Source organism: Poecilia formosa, unplaced genomic scaffold (assembly GCF_000485575.1).
Source record: "Poecilia formosa unplaced genomic scaffold, Poecilia_formosa-5.1.2 Scaffold285, whole genome shotgun sequence".
In the NCBI taxonomy this organism is placed as follows: Eukaryota; Metazoa; Chordata; class Actinopteri; order Cyprinodontiformes; family Poeciliidae; genus Poecilia; species Poecilia formosa.
In genome coordinates this window covers 65,210-70,414 of record NW_006800224.1, presented here as the reverse complement: position 1 = coordinate 70,414, position 5,205 = coordinate 65,210, and positions in this window count along the sequence as shown.

Genomic DNA, 5,205 nt, shown 5'->3' with positions numbered 1-5,205 from the left:
ATCAAGACTCATATATAGTGTTGGGAAATAGTGTTTAACCCCTTATTGATTTGTTTTTATGCATTTTATGCAACTGCTTCAGAACATTAAACCAATTTATGTATTAGATGCAGTGTTTATATCAATATGTCTATTATTATGGCGTTCGTATGCAGACCCTTTAGAAAGTGTTGGAGGAAAAAAGTCAGCAAAGAAGTGGTAGAGCTCATTTCCACAGGTTGGTTTCTCAACATGCAGCCAACTTTTATTTGATCATTTCATTCCATAACACCCAACCACATCCATGTTGAACCATCTGAACCAAACCGTTCACGTCCGATGAAAGGAAGTTGACGGAAGTGTTAAAAACATCCCAGGGATCCAGGAAGCCTTTAAGCCCATCACAGCCTGGATGATGATGGTGGTGTGAGTTTTAAAACATGCAGGATACCGGCCCCTAAGAGCCACAAGCGGCTTTCTAACGTTAGGGTTTAGAACGGCTTAAAAGATGGGTTTGTGTTTGGAAACCAACCAACCAACTTAAATGAGTTCCATGCTTTCAAATGAATAGAGCGATCAGACATGAAGCCAAGAGACATTTCACCAAACAACAATTTGAACCTTAATTTATCATTTCGATCTTCTGTGTGTGAAAGAAAAGAGAAAATTGCCCACCGCCTTGGAGGCAAACGAAGCGTATTCCATAGTTGGGATGGAAAAGGAAAGAATAATACAAAAAGAAAGAAAGAGAGCTTGATTGATTATGTGCGATTCAATACCGAGGCCTGGTTAAGAAAATGGGGCAGAGGCGCGACAGTCGCTGCGATCGAAACTGGGACAGGGAGTGAGACGGTGTCCTGCCGGAAGGTGTGGGAGCCTGTTTTTAAACGACGAGTCCCCGAGTCCTCTGGGAAACGCTTCAAAATGAAGGGGCCGGAGAAATAAACAGCTCAAGTGGTGCATCACAGTTTTTAAAGAACGCTTTGGGGGAAAAAAACAAAAAACGGTTCAGAGCTGCAGAAGTAGTTAAAATGCACTTTAGTCGATTTATTAATGATGCGTGACATCCAGTTTCTGTGGAGTACAAATGCGAGACAGAGCTTCATTTTCTATTGGCCTCTTGCCACCAGGCTACACAAGGACCCAAAACAAACTAGCGGAGAACTACAGCAAAAAAGGGTTATTTTCCTGTCACCAAGTTTCCATGGCAACCCTTGAGCCAATCTCTACCAACCAGTTGTTTTGGGAGGCTTCCCAGGAAAAGCCATTTCTGTTCTACCATCACAAACATAACCAGGCCATGAAATTTGTTTCCCTTACAACTATTTTGTGCAGCTTGCAACAAAGAATGGTACAGATTTAGCTTGACCCGCAAAAGGCGGGTCAAACTATTTGTTTTATGGTGCTAGGACGTATACAAACGAAATGCAGGCAAATTCAAATGTTCTTAAAATAGAAAATATGATGGACTAAGCCAAGTGTTCATCTCTTAATAACCATGTTTCAATTTAATTTCACAGTAATTAGGGCCACAAGCATGCAGTGACTTTTACTCCAGAGTGGATTGAGACAGAACCAGTCATTAAACTGGGCTACATGGCAAGAAGAAAGGGAGACACTGGTCTGAAAATGTTTACAGATTGGAAAAATGTAGCATAGTTTGATTTTTTTTTATGAGGAAAACTATGTAGAATGATTTGCAAATCCCGTTTCTGCAATGATTTGACAGGTTTGCTTGGCAACTAAAATGTCTGGTTAGTTTATTGTTGAGCAGATTGTAATAAGTAAAAAAAAAGAAGAAAATATTTAAATATATTTATCTTTAAGATATGAAAGTGTGCCTAGTGATCCTGTGGCCCTCTACGGATAATCTTTTTTGACCTGGATTAGATTTGGATTAATTCTACTTGACAGTTTTGAAAAATCGCGTTTGTTAATTTTTAGTAGATTTTTGCTTTATTCCTCATCTGTCCGACCTAAAGAACATTTAAAAACCTATTTTAGTTATTTTTCAGTAGATATACAGTCTTTAAGTCTTGATGTTGATCAGTTTGTTTTTTTTTTCAAATTCATTGTAATAAGGTTGAAAAAACAACCTTGAACCACATGTTTAGTCACAGCCAAACGGTAACCTCTGCATTTATTCAAAGTGTTAGACATAAAGTTTGTCACACTGAAAATGGGTCACCCCTCTAGATCTTCAAATATAGCTTTAAATCCCAATTTATCACTAGGCCTGTCACGATAACAATAAATTGTCCCAGAATGAATTGCAATACATGATCATATTGTATAATAATGGCACAATAATGCAAGTACACATTATAAACTTTACATTCCAATGAACATTTAAACACTGGAATGGAAGACATCTTAAAAATACCTTTCGATACTTTTTAAAGCCAGGATTTAAGAAGTTGGGTCCATAAATTCCACCTCTTAAGGCTTAGATACAACCCAGGAAACCATTTAACCATAATCGCAAAATCTGCAGATTCTAAGTGAGGAACATAATAACTGTTAATGTTGGAGATCAAGGTTTACATAAAGAACAGATCAAACAGGTGGAGACATTAAACTTCCAGTCAAAATGGAAACAAAGACGATAGAAAACAATCAAAAGTAATCACTAAGAATCAATGGTGTTTACTGCTGAGGATGGGACTGCTGGTCCCTCCCTTCACCCCCGTCTGGTGACGTGATGTTCCCCAGATTTGTCCAAAAAACAACAAAATCAGCAGCAGCACAAAAACAAACGGATTTAAAGGAATCTGCTTATCTGCTGTTCTTAGCTGCGTCCCGGAGCCAAACTGAATTTTGGATTAACTGATCTCTTCCCTGAGCCTCTGCTATGATTACAGTAATGAAGTGCACCGTTTCTGTCCAATAACATGTAGCTTTGTGTTTACTCCCCATTTTGCAGTCGTCCAATCCGGCAGGGATAAGAAAAAAATAAAACCTAGTAAACAGGTATTAGGCCTGAAATATAGCCAGTTCGCTTTCAGCATATTATTTGAGTTTTTCACCAAATTGTAACCATTTAAAGTCATTTTATGAAAGAACTTTTTTTTCCCACGTTAATTTGTAAGTGGTTGTAATTACCCGACATACATGCGAGCGTATGAACATCAGTGTTCATGGAGGAATTTTAATCCTAAGTTTGGCCAACACTCCTGTCAAATTCCTGGAATTTGTCTGGAAAGTTGCTCATTTGTCTGGAAAGTTGCTCATACTTGTTTTTTTTTCTTACATTTTATGATAAAACCAATGAATCCATCTCTGGTTCCACACAACCAGTTCTTTTTAAAGAATGATCCTAACCTGATACATCGTGGTGTTTTGCATGCGTTTTCGCTCCGTCATTAAAAATCTCTTTGTAATTAAATACTTTTTATTAACTATAAATAATTATATTTCCAATATGTTGGCACACCTGTTAAGATGGAGGGACACCGGCCCACTGCATGACCGATCCTCTACCATACTTCCACAGGACCTGCTGGGCTAAAACACTCCAACTGAGTCTCCTCTGGCTAAAGCACATGGTTCCAATTCAAGTTCCAGTCGATCGGCGGTGGCCTTAACTTGCCTAATCAAAGGTAGCTCAGTTTAACTATTAACCAAATCTCAAAGCGTCTGTGTGACAGCCAGGGCCTCAGGCGCAGAGTCCACTGATCCTTTTCGAACCTGAGGAATCAACACTTCTGGTAAAACTACACACACTTCAAAAAAGATGAATTCGGTGTGTGTTAAGGGCACCAACGCAGCAGCCCTGATGTGCGCTCTCACCAGTAATCGTTAGATGTAGAGTATACGGTCGGGTACTCATGCAGGGCAGAGTCTTTCTGGCTTATTTATAGCCCTGTTGACGGTTGACTGTTGGGGAAATTATGATGCATTCAAATGGAGCCCAGTTCTAGTGTACCATTGTGGTTTCCAACCCAATGGTTAAGTTAAGGGGTCCTTATTTATAAGTAACCAGAGTCGTCAAGCAGCAAAACTTGGCGGCCCCAACGCTGTACCTGCAGACTGTTGTAGGGGAATCGCTGGTGCTTTATCACACGGTGCACAGCTGACAACAGCTGCGTTTCCATTGACCATACAGTTGCGCAAATCTGGAATTACGAAAATAAATTTGGTTAATGGAAACATGGCAAATCTGAGGAAATAAACTTGTGTTTTTTACTAGGATGAGGTGGTTTTTCGGCTGTATTGAAATCAGTGCATTTCACAAAACTGCAACGGAAACGCTTCTTGCATCACACGAATCGTGCGATCGACAACCAGGTGTCGCTACTGGCGGAAAAGATGAAGGAGATGACAGGAAGTGGTAGGAGTTTCGTACCTTATCGGGTGATTTTAGCTGCGGTTCTATTTGATGGAAACAATGCAATTGCAAAATTGTAGTTTTTCGACGTTAGCGGAATATTGCTAACGTTTTGTGCACATCCGTAACAGGAACGCAGCTACAGTGAGCACCTTCTTCGAAATCTGACATGTTTACAGACGCAGAGCGTGGATCAAAATAGACTTCACGTGGAGCCGTGTCCATGCAGAGGCACTTTTTGATCCTTTGTTTGCGTCGCTGCCAAGCACACTTTAGCGTAAAATGGAAATGTAGAAATCCAGCCCTCCACATATTAAAAAGACTGCACCGCAGCAAGTGTTATTAATATTTACAAAACTACACAAAGCTCAAAGCAGCCGAAGAGGAGAATACAAAAAAAAAAAAAAACAGCGGTTTTTTATTCATCCTTGTCCTTTGTGTGTTGTAGTACAATAAACAAGTACGCACTCGCTCAAACACACCTACACAAACTGAACACACACAAAGCTTTTGTTGTGGGCCCATAAATAGAGAAGACAAATGAACAAAAATCACCGCTGATTGGCGACAGGTAAGACTGAAGAGGCTACGGCTGTGTGTCAGTGGGCCATCTGGAAATAAAGTGACAGTCTGCATGCATGTGTGTGTGTGTATGCGAGACAGGAAGAGAGACAGTGAGAAGGTTGTAACAATGAATCTGTGCTCTTTAGAAATGGAGATCAATTTCCACATGGTTGCCTTTAAAGGCTTTGGCAGGAGAATAATATATAAGTGTGTGTGTTTTCGGTGTGTGTTTCTGCTCGTGTTTGTGGCTCTGAATGTGTACATGTGCACAAATCATCTCATTGTGCGCATTAGCGTCATTGTGTGTGTGGGCTTTTATGTGCTTAGTTTGTGCA